General features: G+C 36.1%; 1 protein-coding gene and 1 long non-coding RNA gene across 2 annotated transcripts in view; both read left to right on the top strand.

Annotated features, from left to right (window-relative positions):
* Window positions 1-26,058, top strand: part of GRIK2 (glutamate ionotropic receptor kainate type subunit 2) — a 571,469-nt gene that overhangs the window by 33,661 nt on the left and 511,750 nt on the right. The gene's annotated exons all lie outside the window — the stretch shown is intronic.
* On the top strand, window positions 12,913-24,235 carry LOC146062616 (uncharacterized). Its single transcript, XR_014471422.1, has 3 exons — window positions 12,913-13,312; window positions 16,505-16,648; window positions 23,805-24,235. It is a non-coding gene; the product is annotated as an uncharacterized LOC146062616 (long non-coding RNA).

Below are 26,058 nucleotides of genomic sequence, written 5' to 3'. Positions count from 1 at the left end.
TCAAAGTCTAAGATTGAAATGCACACCCTGGAAAAAGTCCTGCATACTATAAATGTTGGTCTACAATCGAAATTGATTAAAATTAGTTTTTTTCTTCACACTAAAATACTGGAAGTTCTAATTCCTTGTATGTCTTTTATATGTCATGGAAGAATGGAATATATTGTTCAATGTATATTGATTTACCAAAGCCATGTGATTTGTATATGATCTTTTGTAAATTTCACACTGATCAATTCTATGAAACTATGATTCTTGTCTTCGAACTTAACATCACTATATATGTGATAATGTTCCTCTTTCTTTACCGTTTATGTAGGTATTATGGGATAATATAAAAGCATGGTGAGATTAGGAACACCTTAACTGACACTGACAATAGTAGAAATCAGAAGATTGTCATGCAAAACAAGGAAAATCAGTTAACATCAACTATATGTATAGTTAAAGTATTCATAAGTTGTATCAACAAGATATATGGAAGAAAGGGGAAGATTAAAGTTCCAACCGTGATGATGAGGTTGTAGAAATGGTTATTTCAGTGGCAACCTGATGCATTTAGTTTAGACACTTATACAAATATGATTTATTTCTATTGAAGTATGTCCACGGCGATTGAATAATCTGATTAGCATCTGACTGAAATTGTTTATGTAAGTTTGCTGTGGATTTCATTATCGTCTTGTACTATTATTCAATATTGTTTTTTCATACTATGTGTGACGAACAAGTTTGTCTCTATTGAATTTCTCAAACAGTATTTTAATTAGCTATGCCAAGTTATTTTACAGTTGACCAAGGCACTGTTGAAAAATAATGGTTGAATGTTCCCTTGAATTTATAAGTAGAAGAAGTATTGTAAATGACTATACAACACAATGGGAAGTGTGTACATTTAAATATGTTTATATAATACTAGTAAGCCTGCTCGAAGCAAATGCTTTGAAAGCCAGTAAGGCAGCTAATTGTACATCATTGCCTCTGTGAGAGAAAGAGATGTAGTTTAATTTGCTGTCAACAGATGGCAGTGTTTTGGTGACACACAGACACGAGACATATATATAGATGATGTTACTTTTCTATTTAAATACTATCTTCAATAAAACAATGTCAGTTACGTTGTAAAATATTTTTTTTAACAAATTACATCAAATAATATTTTACATTTACAACATTAACATCAGACCTATTATTTCCATTGAGTCAATAATGATTGCTAAATATTTGTATAAACCTGCCCAATATTCGTTATAAACGTCTTTAAATAGGCTAGGTATTTTATTTCATAAAATAATTGTTGGAGTTTGAAGTAATTCAATGTATTTAAAAGCGTACTGCTTCATCATATTGCCTAACTAAATTAGTTTTATATTTTAATTAGCTTTACTGTTTTTGTTCAGTAATGAATGTGGGGTCAGAGGTTACTGAAGAGTTTCGCTTGAAGGATTCTATTATATGGAGTCTTCATTCTTTGAGTTAAATAACTACACTTTAAAGATTCTACTTATGCTGTATTAATATGTATATGTCATCATTTAGTTGTTATTCACAATGCCATTGGAAATAAGAATATCACAATCTCAGTGCTACTGGGGAATGTAATGATGGTAATTAATCATGAATGTAATGATTATTTTGTGTTTATTATACAAAGCAAAGGGCTTTCATGTTAAATTTTGTTTAAATATTTTATAACGGTACTGGAAGGCAATCGACAGTCTAATTTTTTTTAAAGGCCTACTGAATATTTTTATGGTAGTACATTATTTTATTTACATACAGTACATAGTTATATGTTTTAGAGGTAGAAATATCAATTAAAAATATTTGATTAGATATATGGATATTTGGTTAGTATAAATACAGATATATATCCTAAGGTGATATTCTGCGTATAGGACATTTTAGTTGATTGTAATTGAAACTCAAGGCAAATGCATCTGTGTCACTTGATTACATTTTTTTTCATTGACAAATACATTTGTTTGATCACGGTGCTTAATGATCAAATGGTCAGGTAACACAATGAACATTTCCTGTCATACATGTAATCATGAACAGACAGGACCTAGTTTTCCTACAGTGAGTAAACTACCCAAGAAATATATATATTTTTTATGTTGGATAGGAAAACTGTCTTGTCTTTCTTTTTCTTGCATTTCAGTATAGCTTTGACTAATAAAAAAATACAGATGTTGCTATGATGATTAAATAGAAGACCAAGCGATAACTTAAACCAATATTTGCATTTCCAAATTCTAAATAATACAAATATGTATTTTGGCACAGACAAGTATGAATAGGGATGTATTTACCCCAGAATTGGCAAAAGTTTAGGCTGTTTTCATAGTTGATGTGTGAGGCAGGTATACTGTAGGATAGTCCATAGCATTTCTGATTTTTTTTAATAACATAACCAGAGCAGTAGGGATTTCCTTATGGATGGTAACTGAACTGTTACTAGGTATCCATTCAAACCCTGTAGATGACCTTAGTAGTCACAGAACTACCATAATTGCATGATATATGGTAACTATTAAGCTAAAAGGTGTGGGATTCCCCACTTCACCCACCTGATAATACACTAAGGGCCAGAGCATGCAGTGTCAGCAAAAAAGAGAATATGGAGGCTGTTGGGTAGCGCCATGAAATTAGGACACTGGCTGATAACATACTGTATTGTGGATGTCAAGATGTCTCCATGCACTGATTGGTGGGTGGATTTAAATTCTGCCCACTCAGAGTACATAATATTGTTTACTGTGAATGGTGGTGTACCAGGACAGCTTCATTTGCACTCCTCCTCTGAGTCTACATTTGTCAAAAACAATATATTATATAAAATTGGTTATTTGAATGCCTTCTTGGTCACTAGACTTCTGGATTCACCATTATGTCTTCACATACTCAATTTATTTGATAGCAAATGGGAGAGAAATTGACTACAATGTTTTTCGAATTAAGCCCCTAAGCCCACAGCTGCAACTATGACCAACACTTACATGGTAAATAAAATCAATACTGCTAGCAAAAGTTTACCTTAAAATTATTTTTTTCTAGAAGAGAAGACAAGGGGTCAAAATAAATCCAGATAAGTAGCTATTTCTGGTTTGTTAGTTGAGAATAGGCGAGTGATATAGATTTGCCCGCAGTGGAAACTGAGCCAAACTGACTTGTTTTATACTAAAAATAAAATTCTCAGACCTTGACAGAGTTAAAGTCCATCATATATTTTATATAATTATACACTTTTGCAAACACTGAAAATGCAGTTACTGTTGAATTATTATATTACAGGCTTTTTTTGTGAAGAGCAGTATATGTTATAATATATCATTTTTTTTCTGATTATGTGGTGATCTCAATGCAGAAATAATGAGACTCTGCCCACTGTAAGATTTCCCATTACCTATGAGAAGAAAGTTTTATGTTGTTTTTTTAAACTTGGAAAACCCAGAGGGATTAATGAGAAATCTCTGTACGACAATGTGTGTGAATATATAACTCATTTTAAAAAGACCTCTCAGACTTTACCCCTTTATCTTTCCATCAAATACACATCAGAAGAGAGCTATTTTGACATGTTCTTCTTTTCTATTCGCACACAGAATTTTAATAAAAAAAATGTCAAAGATACTTTTGGGTAAAAAAAAAAAACAGAAAAGATCCCAAGGTTGCCACTGGGCATGTGAAAAACGCTATTAGCATTATAAATAATAACCAGTACACAGGACACACTGAGATTTCTTTTTATTCATATTTTGCATTTCTGGAAGCAATGCATTGGTCTATCTTGTTTAATCATCTAATAACAGCAGCCAAAGCATGTTACTTACACAGATTTTACCTCAGGGAGCATAATGATCAATTCTCTAAACTTGAACATTTAATAGATGTTGAAACAAAGGCTAAACAGACAGATAAGACAAAACTTACAATAACACATGTCCTGATTACACTATCCAACAAGTTGGATACATGAACTTTCTTTCATATAAAGATCCTTTGTAACTATACATTCCAGCATTTAGTATTTCATAAAAAGTGAATCGGAATCATATTTCAATTTGCTTAGTGGGCTATTCTGCATAAGAAAATCGCCTTGCATGTCCCCTTTTAGTGCCATGCGATGAGATGCGATTTTCCTATGTAATTTATTCATTGCTCTCTTGCCGTAGACGGATCGCATCGCATGCGACCACACCTCACGCAAAATCTTAAGTGATCACATGCGATTTTATAGGGTGCGATGCCATTAACTTTAATCCCTCCAAAGAAGCACTGCTGAGGCAGCATCCGTCCCACACGGCTTTTACTTTTCACGAACAGGCTCTCGTTCACTTCTACTATCTTGCCGGGATTGTCAATTTGCTGATGGGGCTGTGCAATTAGGTCCAGAGTGCAGGCCTCACGCATTAAACTGTTATACTGCACTGTAGTTTTATTAGACAACTGCAGTTGATGCTCACAATAATTTACAGTTGTCAGCTCCTCTGCCCAGGAATATATAAAGCGGACAAGGGTCAGGAACGATAAACGGCACCCTGGGAACCAATGCGCCGCTCTGAGTCTCATCTTCTTGCGACAGGCTTTAATGTGTAAGCGCCACATGCATTCTTTCATCGATATGCGCATAGGGTGCCCGTTCACACAATTTTGCATGACTGGAAGCAAATTGTGCTGCTGGAAAAAACAAACAGCTTCCTTCTCTGTGTTTGGCAAGGTGAACATGCTCACAGGTTCACCAGACATTACTGTCACTTCGATCGCATTTTCTGCTCTCCCTGATGCAGCCATTACTGTCAGTTATTCAGCTCTGACTGAATCTGACAGGGACTGGGAACACTACGCAAGTTCTGACTGACTATGCTATCTGCACAGCCTACGCTGATTCTGAAAGCACAGCTATGCTAACTGCCAAAGGTCAATACCATATTAACTACTGATATCACATTGCACTAAAACGGTTCGTGCATGCGATGCGATATCCCTACGCTACCGTAAATATGCTAATTGGGCGCCCTGCAAGTAAACAAGTACCAATTTTTTTTATGAGTTTCAACAGACTTCTCCGAAATACTTGATGTGTAGGTACACTTCATACTTGGTGTTGGTACACTTCCTAAATCTTCATCTTTAACAAAACTTCAGCAGTTGAAAAGGTACTTCAGCACTTGAAAAGGATCTAGGAATCCATATAGACAATAAGCTGGGGTGCAGTGTTCAATGTCACATTGCAACAGAAAAGGCCAACAGAATTCTAGCATGTATTAAAAGGGGCATGGAAACTAGGGACTCAAAAGTGATTATGCCACTGTACAAGGCATTGGTTAGACCTCACCTTGAATATGGAGTACAGTTCTGGGCCCCACACTATAAAACCGTCATCATAGAATTGGAAAAAACCCAAAGAAGAGCAACAAAGCTTATTAGGGGAATGGAGAATTTGAGCTACGAGGAGAGATTAATCAAGCTGGGACTATTTACACTAGAGAAGAGACGTTTAAGGGGGGACATGCTCAACATGTACAAATATATAAGGGGCCAATATAAGGAACTCTCAAGCACCCTTTTTACAGCAAGAAAGGAATCTAGGACGCGAGAGCACGAATTTAGATTAGAGGAAAGAAAATTTTGTTCCCTCAAAAGAAAAAAAAAATTTACGGTCAGAGCAGTCAAACTTTGGACTCTCTTCCTGGAGAGGTGGTGTCAGCAGATACAATAAATACGTTCAAAATAAGGTTGGACAAGCATTTATTGGATAAAAACATCCAAGGGTACTAATAAGAATCATATTCTGATTTTACAAGGGATAAGCTATTAAAACGTTGGTTAAACTCGATGGACGCAAGTCTTTATTCAGCCTTATCTACTATTTAACTATGTAACTATGTAAAACATAGTAAACAGGGCAAACTGACATCCCTAAAAATCTCAAATTACAAAATTGGAAGAAGCAAAGAGGACTTACAATATACAGTTAATTACCTGTAGCAGAAAATGAGCTTTGACCAATGAATCAGCAGCATAAATAAATTGTAAACCAGACTCTGAAAAACTGAGACCAGCCTGACTCTATCCCTTCCTGCTAGTGCCTAACCCTAAACCCCCAACTAGCCCCCAACCCTAACCACACTACCTAAACCTAAGCCCCCACAGTCTAACCCTAAGCCCCCAACTAAATTAAACCTAACCCCCTTCCCTGGCCGCCCACTACCGCTCCCCATATAAAGATATAGCCATCCTCATCTAGCCCTTTAATAGGATTAAGTGAGCCAGAGCTGTCAGACTTAATCCTATGCTATCCCCTATTGTATTGTTCTATGTATTGTATTGCAGCTGAGAACAATAGGCCTTGGTGAGCCATGGATCACTATTGCTATCCAGAGAAGGCTAGCTGAAGAAGGCTCCATCTGTACTCACCAATCAGTATGCAGCTGCCTGGATTCCGGCATCAGCATCCTGATCCCACTCAATGTTCTGGCACTAGTGCTTTGATGTTGGTTCGGATGCCGGCATCAGTATACTAAATGCCAGCATAATAATTGCTGTGATGTTGATTGCATTCTATTTAAATAGTCAGTAAATAAATTGGCTATTTGGAAACAATAGACTTGTATTAAAAAAAAAAAAAATCCCTTCTACAACTAAGTGAGTAACGCCCTTGCAGCACAGTTTAAACAGATGATGAATGGTTAGACTGTAACCATGGAGCGTGATAAAGTAAGAAGAGTTCCACACCATCACCGTGATGATGCTGATCAACATAAACAGTTGCACATGGTCTGAAGATACTGTTTACAGCAAAACAAGTTTTAACTATTTGAAAATAGGCAAAGTGCCCATTTTTCAATTTTGTTGTTATTTTTGAAGTTTATGTTGTTCTTCAACTAAGTATACTATATGCCCAACAGATACCATATGTAATTATATTTTAACAAATTATTTTATATTTCAGTCAGCTTTCTTGTGCATGTGAAGAAATATTAATAGATGACTCATTAGTAACCTCATCACTCATAATATCTGTTCAAGTATGGAACCTTTCACATTACTCAGTTCTCAGTACATCAGTAACAGTGAGCTTCAGTTTTCATAGCACATACAAAATTGATTATATTTTAATAATGAATATATTGCAAAATGTACCATCAAAGAATTCAAAGTGCAACTGCTCTGAGCTGTATTGCCTTGCTTTCTTTGAATGTCAGAACATCTCTCTTTACTGAGAAAAACACTCACAAGTTGCTCACTTACTGTTTACCTGCCAGAAAACCAACATAAATCCCCAAACACTTACTTGGGTTAATAAATAAACTACTCTCATAGCAGCAGATGAATCTTAATAACGCAAGTTCTCATATAAATATCTTATTAAAAATAGACACATATCAAACAAGATTGTTTCTGCTATTTCTGAATTTTCTTTACTCACAGGTTCTACAATTACATGTACATTAAGGGGGTTATTCAATTCCCCACCACTATTCCAGACAGGGAAAATAGCGGTGGGTCTCTTTCCTGACACCATCGAACAGGGAGAGGCAGAACAAACCCAACTTTAGAAGTGGCTGGGTCTATTCTGCTGAGAACGGCCATGGATTGTCAAGCTCATGGCCTCAGCTCGATGATCCACGTACGTATCCTGCGTCCATGCCCCCTTTTCAGCATTTGGCAGGCAGGTCATTGAATCCCGCCTGCCAATTCTTTGTTGAGCCAGCCAAGAATGGGACATGATATGGCTGACAGTTGTGACCTGTAATTAACTAACCCCCCTAAAACAGGCATGTCCAAACTATGGCCCTCCAGCTGTTGTGAAACTACACATCCCAGCATGCCTTGCCATAGTTTTAGCATTCCCTAATAGAAAAACTGTGGCAAGGCATGATGGGATGTGTAGTTTCACAACAGCTGGAGGGCCATAGTTTGGACATGCCTGCCCTAAAAGAAGCAGTTGCCAATAAATAACATTTGAGACTGAAGATTGAAAATCATATAACGTTCAATATTAATCTAACATATTTCAATGAGACCTCTAATTTAAAGTCCCCCACACACTATTAACAATAGTTAATATTTCTTATACCCAGTTCCAATTTGAATCACCTGAAATAATATGTAACGTTAATAGGTCAACCAATCTTCCCAGGTGACATTCTAATATAGCCTTACAAAAGGGCTTTCTATTCGGAAGTTTTATAATCATTGGCATGATTTCTGTATTACTGTTCAGTTAATCAAAGTAAAAGTAATTAATAAATTGTTGCATTCTTGGCCTTGCAATACTTATGGAAATTCAATAGTTTGAACGCACCATGGCAAAATTGCCCAAATGACTTTATTGTACTTATGCACAATTATTATTTTTACTCAGTTCCATGGAGTTCAGTTTCAAGTTCTTTAGCTTTTGAAACAAAGGATGGGGAGTACTAAAAGAACATTTTCTGCAATGGTGGATAGTGGTCAGAAAATGAATGTTATTACAGCACCTGTAATATCCTGTCAATAAATATATAACTTGTGCAAAACTATAACAAGTAGAGAATAATCCATATAGAGCAATCACAGATATGTTGAATATCACAATAGCCATGGGCAATGACATAGTGGGAGCTCCACAAGTGAAATTGCTGCCACACCACACACACACATACATACACACACACACACACACACACACACTCTCTCTCTGTCATAAATGTCACAGCAGCAGTGCACCATTAGATGCGAGTAGCTTGGAGACAAAGGGGGTTATTCTAGTTGACATGCAGCACTGCTTCGTTTGTAGCGATTCGTGTTATTTTTCGCCAGCAGTTCACATCTCCCGCTGCCCTCCATTCACAGTACAAATTCCCCCGCCTGGCTGCGAATGGATGTTTAGCATACAATGTCCTTTTTATAGTGGGGGACCAAGAATTGTACTCTTGAATATGGAGAACAATTCTGGGCCCCACAATATAAAAAGGACATCATAGAACTGGAAAGAATCCAAAGAAGAGCAACCAAGCTAATAAAGGAAATGGAGAATTTAAGCTACGGGGACAGATTGATCAAATTGGGATTGTTTACGCTAGGTAAAAGATGTTTAAGGGGGGGACATGCTTAACATGTACAAATATATCAGGGGCCAATATATGGAACTGTCAAGCGCCCTTTTTTCTACAAGGAAGGACTCTAGGAAACGTGGGCACGAGTTTAGATTAGAAGAAAATTGATTTTGATCACGGTCAGGGCAACCAGACTATGGAACTCTCTTCCCGGGGAGGTGGTGTCGGCAGACACAATAAATATATCTAAAATAAGGTTGTACAAACATTTACTGGTTAAAAACATCCAGGGGTACAAATAAGAATAACAATCTGTCTTTACAATATAAATATTCACTACATAAAACAAGGGTTAAGCTAATAAATCAAGTTTGAACTAGATGGACGCAGCCTTTACTATTATGTAACTATGTAACATCCATTCACAGCTTATGGACAAACACCCACATAATTTGATGGTAGCCGACCTTTGAATAATGTGGAAGGTGCACACATATCTTAGTGACTCTCAGGTCACTGAGATCTGCATGCACACTTGACAGGAACTGGTGATGTCAGCTGCCTGCCACCCCCCCCCCCCCCCTGCACCCACTCCACAGGGTGATTTCCATGGATGCTGGGCATTCCCATGGGTGAATCCCCTGGCCCACCGCCCCAAATCACCTGCCTGCAGTCTTGGGTGCCGTCACCTGGTGACTAGTGTGTTCCCATGGCTGCATGCACCCGGTGCATGCGCACAATACAAACATTGATCCTCTGAGTGTACATACAGAGGAATCTGAACAAACCAGAATAACCCACATAGTATCACTGTATGGTGTAATGCGCTGAGATACAAAGGAGATCCTCAGTGGCTGCTGAGGGACATTGACACAGCAGTGTGTGGGGGCCCCAGGATGGTCACCACTGTCACCACTCCTTTAATCCACTCCTGAAAGTAGCAAATATGTAGACAGACCAAGTGACTGTAAAGAAATGAAAGTTTATATATGAAATCTGCTGTAAAACTGACTATTTAACCCTTTGAGTGCCCTTGAGTTAATTTGTCAAAATAGGTGTGAAAATTGCCAAGCAAATATGTCTAATTTTCTTGTAAGGCGTACCTTCTATAGGAAATATAATATTTTTTTTTAACAACAGTTTTTATTTGAATTTATATAACAAATGTGACTAACTTGGCATTTTTAGCAGGTATCTTTAACATCTCTCACAGAGATTTTGGCACTCAAAGGGTTAAGATAATTTACAAAGTTCTAATTTAAAAGAAAGACTTTGGTAAACCCAGCAAGACAGGTAGTCCAGTTAATATTAGAAATATCCTTGTTATTCTGTTTGTTACAATAAAAACAGTCTTGATGAATGAAAATCATTATCAAGTTTTTTTTGGTGAACATAACAGAACTCAATATAGTTTCTATTTGTACAATACAAACATTTCTCCTTTAAACTCACATTCCGTGTCTGGAGAACCATTTGTATTAATAGCACCATATTGGATTTTCTAAATGCCTTTATATGATTAATCCTTGCAGTATTGTATCAGAGAATAAAATCAAATATTATTCTTTCATTTAAAACAGATCTTCACCTTCCTGTCACTTTCCGAACTCAATTTAGTATCGGCCTCTCGCTTCATTGCTCATAGTTATAACTAGCAGTAATAATAATGGCTTGACATAGCAATGAGAATCCAGAGTACAGAATCTTGCCAATAGTAGCCATGAATTAATAAGGTAAGATTTTATTCTCAGTTTCAAGCTATTAAAACTTGGCACACAGTGTAAAAAAAACCACAGATCCAATATTCCTTAAACACAAAGACTATATTTTGGCTGTGTATCTGTTTATTTTGAGTTGCTGACTGTATTTACAATTTACTAATGACTTATAAATGCTATATATTGTAAACACTAGTTTTAACACCTACAATAATGACGCTCTGGGTTCATTACGATGTTTGGGGAAAATCATTTGCTCTCAAATATTATGTCAATACATTGTGCATAGTCTTTAGTTACAGTTGGGTAGCTAAAAATCCCCCCCCCCATGCCAAAAATAATTCCAGGCACCCCCCCCCCCCTAAAGAAGGGCGAGGCGATGGACTATGGGCGCTGCTGGCTGAGCTGACAGGCGACCCAGTAAGCAGTGAGCATGGAGCTGGTCCTGCTCCTTGCATATCTCATGAGCTGGGACCTACGCAGTGCATATTTAATGATTGGGTTCCTGCCCCAAGCAGGACGCGCTCATTACATATGCATGGAGCGCAGACCTGCTCCTTCAATATGCACTGCACTGGGTCCCTGCTCATTTGATATGTACAGGGCGGGACCAGCTCAGCACTCACTGCTTCCTGGGTTGTCTGTCAGTTCAGCCAGCGGCGCCCACCACAGACCCCGCTGGCACCACTCCCTCAAGCCGCCGCAGGGTCTGCCACATTTGTAGCTACACCACTGTTTAGTTATAACTTTATAGATATTTTTTTGCTACTTGGTTAAATAGAATGTGGCCACATACAAACGAAAAAACATGTAAATAGCATGATACACTAATGGCATGGATGCTTAAACATAATTTGCATAAATGTTCATATTGAGATCTATGATTTATTATTTTATTATTTATGAACACATACGTGTTCTGCATTGCTTTAGAGAATAATTTAGCAATTCAAAATCAGTCTATACTTTCCAACTTTACTTGGATGGGAGACTGTCAAGTGACATGTCCAGAAACTTGTAAAATAGGAAAGTCTCCAAGAGTCTACTCATTGGGGGTAATTCATGTTGGATTGGTCCCTGGCGTATTTGCTCTGGGGACCGATGGTGTGGCTCTTCAAATGCATATGGATGATTATACACATGTGCAGGGCTGCAGTCGGAATGCCTTTAGCAACTATCACAGTGGGGCATTCCCATGGGAACACAGGTGTGGCGTTCCCTGATCTGGGGAGGCGGCTGACGTCACATGACATCGGAGCATGCCCTGTCTTCGTTGGACTCCGACAGAAATAAGTCAGTTTAGACTGATTTCTATTTACAAAGGGGAATGAAATCATTCAAGGATCAGTGACCATCGAATGATTTCTCTCCCCTTCAGCCACATGTGAGGGGATGGGTTTGCGCACTTACCCTCGAATGGTACCAAGGGGATTTGGTGGTGAGGTCGGGGGTGGTTTGGCCAAGTGGCAAGCAGCGAACGACTGCTGCTTAGTGAGCGGTACTGAATCAGGCCCATTGTGTCCAAGTTTAGTGAAGTTGGTGATCTGAGCAGAAGAATGGCTCGCAGTCATGTTGTTGGGACTTTGATACATGGTTGTTCAGTGCTGGTGACTATGATTCTGCATAGGGGAGGGATGCACAAATTCATAATGGTGGGGGTGGGTCCAAGATGATGCAATTGTAAGATTTCCATTCCCCCTCCTTACATAACACTTTTATGGCTTCACAACAGCCTTGGGACATACAGTAAATCAGGTAGAGAGCATAATGCTGGTGCCCTCTATCTGCCTAGATCCACCACACACACACACACACACACACACATATATATATACACACACAGTTTAACCATTTTCAGAGTCCATTTAATCTACTAATATGTTTTTGAATTCCATTAGGAAAGTAGAGCACCTGAAGGAAATTCTTGTAATATCCAGAAAGAACATAGAGTATACACTCCAGATAAACTGGGGGCTTATGATAATCAAACACAGTACCCCAGTGCAGCAGGAAGCCGCAAGCTAATCTTTGCCCAGCGTTCTTTACCTACCACCAAAATACTATATATAGAGAACAATGTCACCTAGCATTTATCATTAAATGCTATTGTCAAAGTAAATGGCTATTACAGTGAATGTGCAGTCAATTGCATCAAAAAGTAGTTATTAAGCAGTAGCTCATTGATTATCTGGCAATTAGGAGGTTGATACTTATGTATCTAAATACACATGGAGCCTGTGTGATAATTCTATGATTATAGATTCTGTTCTGAAATCTCTTAAACACATTACTTTCTGTTTCCTTATACATATACATGCTTAAGTATGTGGAAGCCTGTGATGGTTATTGCACCATCAGGAAATGGAATCTGAGCAAAATGTGACCGTTGCTGTTTATAGAAAATGCATGGGGATGTAGTAAGGCTAGCCTGCCAGATGCTCGAGGATTTTGAGATCTAACCTGGAAGCTACAGTCACATGACTGTACAGTCACATGACCGCTTGGATCCAGAAGCTGTGCTGGAGCTGCTTCAGCATGCAGGAGCAGGTAATTTACAGTTGGGCCACCATGGATGATATATTTGAATGTCTATATATCATCAGTGTCTACATGTCTCATATTGACATGATGAATGTTAACATCATGACTATTGACATATATCAGACCTTACTGAACCTTAATCATTAATAGTAATCAAGACCAAGCTTATCAAAATGGAATTGTGCTATATTGTTATTCAGAAAAAAACTATATGAGGTATATATTGAGTTCTAATACAATAAAAATTTCATAACTCTTACTTATTTCAGTATGTTTATTTGGTAATGTATAAATCAGATAAATTATATCAAATATAAACTCAATCAGTAGCATATTAGGAGCCCCAGCTCATATATCGGTAATTATGTACCTTAACATGAACAGTGTGTCAAATTTGCCTATCACTTTGCTTGTGACATGATGAAGGAATGCAACCTGATTGTCTTACAAATTGCAGTATTCAAGATGAGAGCAGGATCCAATGATTCTGCAAAGTTATTGACAGGCCTTCTCCAAATATTGCTAAGCGCTCTGACTCATACTGTGTGTATATATATATATATATATATATATATATATATATATATGGAGAGAAAAAGGGGGTTTTCAGGGTGCGCTATGACCTTTAAATTATTAAGACAGTGTTGTTAAAATAAGAAAAATTTAATAAACATTTGCTCACAGAGCATAGCAGTATAAAGAAAGGTCAAATCAATACAGTTTACAATGTATAGAATGACGTTATAACAATTTAAAGACAGTAGTCGAAATGCGCCCAATAGGCCCAACGCGTTTCGTCGTGAACACAACTTCCTCAGGGGCACAATACAACAGTAGGTAACGATGGTCACACTGTGAATTACAACAATTAAAAATAAATACAATGTCCATAAATTGGATAAAAACAAATAATAAAAAGATAAGGGAATGAGCAGGTGTAAGAGAGAGGGAAAAGGGGAACAATTAAATGTTGATCCATTGGATCACATACCAGTCAATGGTTTAGGGTTTGGAAACCTTCTAGATATAGAAATTTCACGAAAAGGGATGTCCTTAGGTGATTACAACATAATGTCCTAAAATTATAGTTCATAGAATCCTCAATATAACATTTCACTTAATTCAAAACAGATTTTTTCTTTCGAAGTGTAAAGAGAAAAGAGTACATACCACCAGCTGTTACAGATGGATAAACAAATAGAGAAACCATTCAAAGTTAAATGGCTATAATGGCCACCTTCAATTGTAGGTAGATAAGGTGAAATCTGGTAAAGTAAATAAAATTGACATTCTATTATAATAAATTCAGCAATCACTGCAAACAATGCAGAGATTTGCAGATAGATATATATAATTGTTTTTAACAGGAGAAATGTACATAATTTTTTTTTTTTTTTATATTATATACAATTATATAAAACAATTATATATATATATCTATCTGCAAATCTCTGCATTGTTTGCAGTGATTGCTGAATTTATTATAATAGAATGTCAATTTTATTTACTTTACCAGATTTCACCTTATCTACCTACAATTGAAAGTGGCCATTATAGCCATTTAACTTTGAATGGTTTCTCTATTTGTTTATCCATCTGTAACAGCTGGTGGTATGTACTCTTTTCTCTTTACACTTCGAAAGAAAAAAATCTGTTTTGAATTAAGTGAAATGTTATATTGAGGATTCTATGAACTTTAATTTTAGGACATTATGTTGTAATCACCTAAGGACATCCCTTTTCGTGAAATTTCTATATCTAGAAGGTTTCCAAACCCTAAACCATTGACTGGTATGTGATCCAATGGATCAACATTTAATTGTTCCCCCTTTCCCTCTCTCTTACACCTGCTCATTCCCTTATCTTTTTATTATTTGTTTTTATCCAATTTAAGGACATTGTATTTATTTTTAATTATTGTAATTCACAGTGTGACCATCGTTGCCTACTGTTGTATTGTGCCCCTGAGGAAGTCGTGTTCACGACGAAACGCATTGGACCTATTGGGCGCATTTCGACTACTGTCTTTAAATTGTTATAACGTCATTCTATACATTGTAAACTGTATTGATTTGACCTTTCTTTATACTGCTATGCTCTGTGAGCAAATGTTTATTACATTTTTCTTATTTTAACAACACTGTCTTAATAATTTAAAGGTCTTAGCGCACCCTGAAAACCCCCTTTTTCTCTCCATTTCTATACTGGGTCCTATCTAACAGGGGACTCCCTCAGGGTTGCTGCTTAGCTAACTTCACTGAGCGCATTGTGTGGCCCTCTTTTTTCGAGATATATATATATATTACCCCTAACTCAATTCTCATTAATAAAAATATTTTTATATAAAACTTTTGAAACACCTAAGCTGGGTTTGGCATTTGGTGTAGTATATCACCTATGAGTTGTTTGGATTATTCACAAATAAGCATTTATTTTCCTGGACTTGTTATATCTGAACATACAATTTACATAGCTGTCTTTTGAGTCAATTATTTACAAACTGCATCTCCAATACAAAATACAAGCAAGAGTTGAGATTGAATACCACATACTTCATCTTGATGTAGTGCACTTGTTTTGGCACATACATGTAGGATATAAATCTTCTTGGACTTCAATTACTGCAGATGCATCCTAGATAAAACAATGACAGTTTCATAACTGATATACTGTATGGTAACAATACAGTAATCCTATTATTTGTGGGCCAATCATTCTGGAATGACTAAATTACTGAAGTTCCTAGGAATTTTCAATTACATATTCATATCAAGCTTACAAAGAATAATGACATAAAACATTCTTAAGTTTTAGTAGATACTAGTATTTTCATCACTACAACATAGTAGAACAGATCATTACATTTAGTTGATTTTACCGATCATGGTACTGCACTTCCCATTCTCAATAGCACTTCATGAGCTGCTATTGTAAGCTAACGCATACTGCTCTACACACACATCAACATTTTTGAGTAATATGAAAAAATGCTATTATACATAAAGAGTCATCTATGCTATTCTACATCAACTTTTATATTTTTTAATGTCATGTTTACACAGTGATAGGAGCACTCAACAATGCAATAACAATGTAGGAAGAAGAATAAAGGGCAAAAGCTCTATTTGTTTCCGAAAGGTTGTAATAGCTCACATATCTTTTAACGTTCTTGACCTATGTTTTTTTTTTTTCTTATAGAAGCCCATAAATGATATCTGTCATGGCCTTCAAATGAAAAGCATGCAATTTTATAACAAATTTCAAAATGCTTTTGTCTTTGCTAAGACCTTATTCCTGATGGTTCAATAGAAATTGAACAGTTGCCATTTGCTTCAATGACAGGTACATCATCTATCCTAAGTTTAATATTTTCTTCCCGACACTGTATGCTCTATTACCTTGAGCTTAAGAAGCTGCCATGCTCAAAATCATATAGCCATCTAGAAAGATGTATGTTGGCTCTTTTCTGCGCACATTTAAATGTCCTCCTGATTTTATATCTCAACAACAAATGTCCAATGTCAATGCTGATATAGTATGTTGGTATATTTTTGAAAAGCATATTACATCATACAGTAGCATTATACTCTCTGAAAATCTTGAAGGATTACAAAAAGAATACATAGAGTTAATATTTACTATCCTTAAGTTGCATGTATTTTCTATAAAAAATATAGTCTTAACATGATATTTGCTTTAGAACTTTATGTAATGAAGAATATTTGGTAGGTGGATTTGAAATCAGTTGCTTAGATCATTGGTTCTTAACCTCAGTCTTTAAGTACCCCCAACAGTTCATGTTTTCCAAGTCACTCGGCAGGTGCACAGGTGCACTCATTACTCACTGACACATTTTAAAATATCCTCAGGTAAAGCTAATTATTTCAATTGCAATTCTGTGTGGAGACATGGAAAATGTGAACTGTTGGGGGTACATGAGGACTAAGGTTGAGAACCACTGGCTTAGATAATGAGATGGACTATTCTATTTATAAAAAAATCATTAATTTTATATTTATGCATTATACTGTTTTACAAATGTATAATAAAACTATTAGCTTCCCACTGACAATGGAAAATATGTTGCAATCTGAATTATATTAATGTACAGAATGTACTACAATAAAATGATGTAGGAAATAGAAAAACATTGAGGTTACGTTGATTCATTAATTATCTATAACCCAATACATAATTTATTGGGTTAAACATTCAGAAAATGTGTAGAATATTTTAAATACCCTACTAATATAGAGCTAGCATTCCTGTAAATCCATTCAGAATTAATTAACCAGAGGATTTACTCAATATACAGTAATACTTTGGTGAAGCTTACCCTTTTCAGAGATTACACTCAAAACAAAGTCACTAAATTGTAGTGCCTTAAAGGGAATATTTAAAACAGTTTTGAACATTCTAACACAAATAGTATAATCAGGGTAAAAAACTAATTGTAATGTACAATTATTGAGATGGGGGAATTAGTTTACAAAAAAGATCGGAACTTGCATGTTTTGGACAGCACTTTACATCTATGGTTCTTGATACACACATTAATGAGAACCAACAAGCTCCCAATACAGGCCTCCCAAACATCCTAATTTTAGTAGAACAGTGGAGAATGTCATGCTGACCCATGGTTGGAATGATACAACAGTGACAACATTTGTAAAGTAAAGGATGTATATATATATATATATATATATATATATATATATATATATATATATATCAGATATACATTATTCAAATTCAAAAGAAAATATTTCCTTCAAAATATTAGTAGTTGAGATGTACTTTCTTATTTTTCAGAGGTACATTTATTCCAGAACATCATATTGCTATGAATAATTCAGGCACACTTAAATGCATTTTAAATAAAAGGAATATTCTTTAATTAAAACTTTGGTAATAGATTTGGAGCTAAATTAATCCATGTTCATGAAGAGCATAAGGCAGCTCACAATTTTTTTTTATACAGAAGTGATGCTGGTGCAAAAATAAATCATGAAACAAACATTGCAAAGCATTATACGATCTGAGCATATGCATGTTAAAGGAAGACATATGGGCTCCCATATGTTATAATGCTTAGTCCAAGATGTGGAAAAAAAACTGCAGACAATGGCTAAAGCATATTGTTATGATAAAATGTATGCTCTGCTTTTACAAGTATGTTACATTTTTAACTCAAAAATTGTTAATTATACAAGACTAGACATTAGACTAATGATGTTTTACATTAATTAATACTGTTCATAGATCATAATCTATTTACTTGTTGCAGATTTAAAACACCTTAATATTAAAAAATAACAAGTAGTTCCTACTCATCACCAGAGACATCTAGACTATGACTTTGATAACTGTATGAAAGCACAATAAAACAAAAGGCACTATCTTGAAGAATAGGACAGGAAAAACTAACAAAAAAAAATCATCCAGAGATATATATCTATTTTACGTATAGTCTTTTAACAAGCAATAGATTGTTTGGTTAAGTGCTATATTGCAGCTTCATAGAATTAGCTTTATTAAAAGCTTGTTTAAGTATTCCTTGGAGTGAATGTAGAGATAGTACTGTAGGCTACTTTTTGATGTCCAGTTGTCTCATTAGTCCTCCAAGCAAGACACCAGGCTGATTATTGTAGCTGCTAAAGCTGGAAGGTAAAAGTAGATGTGGTTTGTAATCTTGCAGTGGGATTTTCAATACTTGGGAAAAAAATGAGAAAGCATGTACAATAGAGACAGAGTAAAGCTGGTTTCACATTGCAAAACCTGCTTTCAACTCGTTTTTGTAAACTTTTTTTAAATTGGTCAAAAGCCAGTTAAACCCCTTTCATATTGCATGTTGTAAAGGTATATTGCAGTTTCAATACCATTTTTGTACCTTCAGATTCAACCCATTTCACCCATAGAAAGCCATACATTGTCATTTTAAACGTTTTTTTCCTGCTTGTGGGCGGGGATCATGTGTGCTTATCATTTGTAGCAAATACTGTTTCTGAGCTGTTCAGACTGCAGGGAAAACGGCTCAGAAACGTGTAGGATACTGCTTTTAACACGTTTCAAATTACCGGTATTTTGTAACCGGTAAATTGATTGTGGAGCTTTCATATTGCAGCTGGTACCGTTTTAAAGCAGTTAAAATTCTGCAATTTGCCATGTTAAAACTGCAATGTGAAAGGGGTATAAGAGAAAGATATTGTGCTACTAGTAGAGAACAACCTGCCTGTACTACTATATTCTTGTCTAATAAAACTAGCTATATACTATATATATCCAAATGACAGTTTAGCAGCTAGCAAGCACCATTTGGAAAGTAATACTCTGTATAGCCTTGAAGTGATCTCTATAGTCAATAAAATATGTAAATGCATAGCACATCCATTTGGCACACACTACTCAAAGTATGGGAACTTTTTTGAATACTGCAGAGTACACAGTAAATACATTTATTCCCTTAAACGTTCTTAGATTCATTTTTTAAAATTCCCATTAATTTCTCTCTCCATTAATCTTTCAGCTTTATCCAGCCATTGCAATTTCGAGCTACAGAAAACAAATTATGAAAAAAAAAATCAGTTAATTGACTTTATTTGCTTTAATGCTGCCAGTCCATATTATCTGCTTTTTCTTAAATTGAGTTTGGGACTGCCAACTTTGATGGTATTACATTGCGTCTTGAGTTGCTGCCAGCATATCCTCTGCAAATATATTTAAATGAAAGCTAAGCTTCTTAAATATTCCTGTTATGCTGTAAGTATGGTTTATAGAAATTTGAAACCATTTAAGACTTTGAAACCTGATATTTAGCCAAAAATAGTTCACTGGTGAAGCATACAGATGGTGGTTATAATATTTACCTGACTCACCAGAGTAAAATAATATTGCTTTATGTTACAAGCATTGGCCGCATCATCCAATTACACATTATGGTCAGCATTTTACAAAATTATATGAGTTTAGCATATATATACTGTGAATCAGCAATTTAATGAATTTAATGACATGTTGACAAATGAAGTACAAATAAGAATAACACGTCCCAAAATGTTTTTGATATGAATTATAAAAGAAAAATACACTTAGCAGTGTTACTCTTAGAATACACTTCCACTCTTGTAATCACATGTAATATATTACTTTTCCACACCAGTACAAATCACTGAAGTTCATCCCACATTTTAAAAAAAAATAATGAATCATGACAGTGAAGGATATCAGAACTACGGTATTTTTCGGACTATAAGGCGCACCTAATAACCTTAAATTTTCGTCAAAATAGGCCGTGCGCCTTATAATCAGGTGCGCCTTATGTGTGCACTGAGTTTGACTCGGACCATTTACTGCTGACACCGGGACGTAATACGTACACTACGTATTACATACACTGCGATGACCCCAGAAAATGGCACCAGTAAAGAGACATGCTGTTTTAGCATGCGCCTTATAATACGGTGCGCCTTATGTATGGGTCAAGTACAGAAATAGACCCCATAATTGAGACTGCGCCTTATAGTCCGGTGCGCCTTATAGTGCAGAAAATACGGTATATGTTATGCAAATTGAATTTTTAACTGTTTGAAGCATTTCTTATATTAGAAAAAGTACACTGCTTCAATGAACTTACAAACTGACATAAAATTCAAATATTTTTTAAGGTCTGTATGTGGAAGAATACCTGCCAAAATATTAAACAATTCCAGGGACCATTGGTGGTAATAGAGGATGGAAAACAAATACCTACTCAAATAGAGGCACAACAAACATGGTAGTTTTAACAAAAGGTTCAGAGCTGACAAGAGGGGAAATGTATTCAAAATTGGTATCATATGGCAAGGAATGATTTCTATATATCACTCAATAGCTTGATATATAGGTAAACAAGTGAACTGAACATTTCCTGTGTAGTTTAGAAAGCTCAGGAGGTCAGAAGTACATTTGGAGGACATCAATCACTTGATTACTTACAAGATCAGCTTATTAACATATTTCATACCTTAGATTGGCAGAGGAAAAAAAACACAACTAGATATTTCGTAAATCTAAAACTATACTACTAACATTTGACCAGAAAGTGCATCATTTTGTACAGCTACTCCAAAGGTGTTCTATTCATGTTTGGACCTGCACCACTCTGTCGATTACTTCAATTTGTATCTGTACTCATGCAACTTTGGCACATCCAAGTAGTTCCAAGCCCCGGCTCAGGTTTTTCTCCAGATTTGGATTCTAAGGCAAGCACTAGCCTGTCACTACTGGTGTGTATGTGTCAGTCTGTGAAAGGCTGTGGGTTGTAGCACTAAAGTCTGTGTCAGACTTTGGGAAGCAAGCACTAATGTGGCACTACTGCAGTGACTGTATCAGGCTGTTAAGGTTGACAGAACCCAGTGGTGCTGTGTTTTTCATTGCAGGCACAGTATTTAAAAATAATACTGAGAAAACAAATGTTCATTAGTTGCCAGTGTGCCACCATCACTATAAGCACTGTGAGTTACAATAGTGTGTAAAACAAATCTTGTTGTGTTGTGCAGTTTCAGGCATTGTGTTTTAATATAAAACAATTCATAAGGAGCCATTGTACCATCATTATCATAAGCACCATGAGCCAGCAGTGTGTAAATACATATATGTACAGTATATGGATGAGTTGACAGAAAAGCAGGAGCAGCAATCCAGTACTAGTGCTGCAACTGATAACAGTTATGGTAGTACTTTAACATCTACAAAAGAAGGTGCAGGGAACACAATGTTTAAGAAGGGGTACCTGATATCCAAATATTTCAAAATGATAAAGAAACCATCACCTCTAATAATTGTCAAATGTAAAATTGATAACATGCCATACACCACATGCAGTGGCAAGGAAAGGCACAGGATATGGCATTTGTTTGCAAGATTTGGTCTGGCTAGTGCTACTTTTGTTTCATGAACTAGACAAATTTCAAATTTAGAAGCCAGAGTCAAACACAGACAATCATCTTCTGCAATGTCATATGATATTGCTACACCTTTAAAATCGTAAAAAAATAACAGTGCCTAAAAAATGACAAATTCTCAGGTGTCCTAATCTTCCCAACCAACCAGCTCCCAACTGCCATTTTTCAAACACAGTCTGTGTATGGCATTTAGGAGCTGATTGACTAGTACATTTGGCTTTAAGGCTAAATAACAGGCTGTGTGTTCAGAAATCCATAAAGAGAGTCCAAGCATGTCTACATTTGTTATGTGTGAGTCTGGCATTTCAGGCACTACACATAAACAAGTCTCCATCCATAATTTCTTTACCCTCTAAACATGTGGGTATGAGCAGTGCAAGTAAAGATGGTGACATAAAAAGGAGGATGCTGCTGTGGATGAGGATGGGGATATTTTTGTATCTGAAACTAAATAGAAAGATGTTGTTTGTGTCAAAGTAAGTCAGCTGCCAGTTTCAGTAGTTCTTGCAATTGTTAGACATTGTCATGCATGATTATAAAGACAACAAGGTGTTCTGCCAGTCATCATCATCATCATTTCATATCACCATTATCAGATATTCCTCCTGTCAGATAAATCTTCATCTGTTGCCAGTCTATTTGAATCACAATTATGTGAATACAGTCTAAAGGGGCATACACACGTAGAGATGTGTGCTTAGCAATTTTGCTAAGCTATTTAGGTTAGGCGATTTCCTGGTGTCCAGATCTTCCATGGGGAGCACATACACATGCAGAGATTTGTGCTAAGCGATTTTGCTAAGCAATTTTGCTTAAGCAAAAAAAAGGCCAGGTACTGGTTCAAAATGAGAGATTGCGATCAGTATATCTCATTATGTACACACAGAGAGATTTGAAGTCTTTTGCTAAGCAATTTTATACTTAGCAGGAAATAATTAATCTCTCATGGGAGAGATCTGTGCTGACTTTCCTTGCAATCTAGTCAGATTGCTTAGAAAATAGCACAAAATCGCTCTGTGTGTATGCCCCTAGTTGAGCTACAGATATCTGCTAATTTCTAACAGGGCAGAATTAAAGGTTTTGCAGAGTAACTAACTTGTGGTGTCCCCTTTTCAAAAAGTGGTAATATGGTATTCTAGCAATGTTAGTAAAAAGTATGTGTAAATTCTCCCAGCACCACAAATGTGTTAAAAACCCCAGTTTCCATTTTAGTATGCAGTGTCTTCAGTTCACATATAGTTACATAACCAGCATTGAAAGCATTGTGGCAAATGTTCACCCCATTTATGGGAATGTCCTCTTAAGAACTAAATGGATGCTGCATCCAAGGAGGTGCCTAGTTACCCAGTAATATTACCATACCACCCCAGGAAACTAGTTATCTATTTTCCTGACTCAAACGAATCACACTATAATATAGACTATTTATTTTCAAGTTATGACTATAACTGAAAATGTAAATATTTGTAATACCAGACTTTTAAATCACAGAATGTTTATATTCTCATTGATTTTACATGCATATTATATTTCCTTATTTCTATTTTTTTTTCCAGTACTACGTTGATTACATTTCTCAGTGAATCCACAAACAATAGAAAGCACATTTGGCTTTGAATTGATGTATTAAACCATCACATCTAAAATATATAAAGTATGCTGTTATTGAGGTCATCGTTACCATCATTTTTTGAAAATGGCTAAATAATACCGTGGGAAATGAAGTGACACCGTTTGACAGACAATTTTATCCCTTGACCCATAACTGCTCATTTTTAAGTTTTTACTTTATGGTGCCTAAGACCTATACTGTTATTACTTTCACATGAAAATAGTTGCATCAACATAATTCAAGCAATAACTGTTATATTCAAGCAGAGGCATTACATACCAGGGTGAGTTTTCATTTAAGTCGATGTCAACGACTGTATTTGAAAGGATTTCATCTTGCCTTGCTCCATCAACTATTTTTTAGCATTTTATTTCATGGCTGGAAATAAATATGTAAACTGTAAGGTTAGTTTGCACATAAACATGCTATAATCATCCAACCAACTGTGGTCACATATAATAAGACTTTATAGGGATTTCTGTTATATTGAGATCATGAATACAATTCTGCAGTATTATGCAGAAATGTGGTATCTATTGAGGCCAATTCAACCACATACTGTCCTATTTATATACTAAGCTTAAAAAATATGCTGTAGTGAAGTCAAGAGCTGAAATGACCACACTCTGGGCCTAATCCAAACTGAATCAGAAATCAATTTTTTTCTCCAATGGACCAAACCATGTTGCAAGTGCAAGTGGGGCATGTGTAATATGAGCAGAGTAAGGTTTGTGTGGGTTACATTTTTATGTAAGGTAAATTAAGGTAAATACTGGCTGCTTTATATTTTCACTGCAGTGTAGATTTCAGTTTGAACACACACCACCCAAATCTAACTCTCTCTAGACATGTTACATTTGCCTCCTCTGCAGTGCAGTATGGTTTTGTCCATTAAAGAAAAAATGTCCTTTTTGATCCAGCCTGAATTAGACCCTATATCAGGCAGCAGTGCACTTTGGTATTCATAGCCATCAGCTGTGGAGTGTTATTAATTATAAACATTTAAATATTTGTAATATTTTGGATATATTTGAAGGAAACTCAAATATTAATTTACATATAATTTTTACTTTTCATTGATTTGTGAAAACAGATCACATTAATATGCAGATGCCACCAACAGAAAATGCCTCTGTTATTTGTTAAATAATTGGTTACATCCTCGTGTGTGGGCCATATTATCATAAGGTTGACTAGACTGAAACATAGGTGCCACATAGGGATTAGAGGCCAGTAAGCACTGTTAACTGCACATTAGAGCTTCAGTGATTTAAAGCACTTTGCACTTTATGCCATAGCCAGTGGTATAACTAGACACCTGTCACCAGAATACTTCAGGTGCTCATTCATTTCATGGTACCTGCTCCTTGTCAATCCCAAGCTGATCTGCTGCTCATCGCTGAAGCCAGCAGGTATGTCGCTGCTGCTCCCATTAAAAATATCACTCCAAAAATGGTTACCATTTTGTCAGGGACATTTTTTTTATGGGGGGAAGGTGCAACAGGACTGCAAACAATTATTGGCAGGTCCTGGCAGCAGTTTAACAATAGCCCCTTCAGATTACCTGTGCCCACAGCTACCCAGTGTCTCCAAGCAACTGTGGGTCAGCTGGGGCTATTGGCCATGGGAAGGCACAGTTCTAGTCAGCTGACATTTGTTTTGAGACAATAGGGGAACAGACACTGGCCAGAAGCGCACTAATGATATTTCAAGATAGAAAAGGGAGAATGACTGCACTATGACAAAATAATTCAGAAGACTTTATTTCTACTACAGTATGTATCAGTTATGGATATAAAAGTGTAAATGATGGCATATGGCCTGCTTTCCAAATGCCGGTTGTAGTGGGATGAAAGATTGAAATGCTGGAGTTGAGGTACCCAGAAATACCTGAAAACCTAGGGCCCTGGACAGTGGCATAAGTTTGTCCCAGTTGCCCGAGTGCAGGCAAGATAAATATTGGAACTTGCCCGCCCCCCCCCCATCACACACACAACCGTACAATTTACATTATATATATACTGTATGTATGTGTATATATATATATATATATATATATATATAGGAAACAATGATGCAGCACTCCAGCTTCGTATAAATACGTGGTTTTAATGATTAGCACTTCAGCTACGTTTCAACATTTACATGTTGTCTTCAGGCTAACACAAAGGCAAGTGATTCAAGTTTAAATAGCAATG

This window comes from Crinia signifera, chromosome 3 (genome assembly GCF_055691185.1).
Source record: "Crinia signifera chromosome 3, ASM5569118v1, whole genome shotgun sequence".
NCBI classification, from domain to species: domain Eukaryota; kingdom Metazoa; phylum Chordata; class Amphibia; order Anura; family Myobatrachidae; genus Crinia; species Crinia signifera.
Note: the sequence above shows the minus strand (reverse complement) of the source record. Positions and strands in the feature narration are given on the sequence as shown.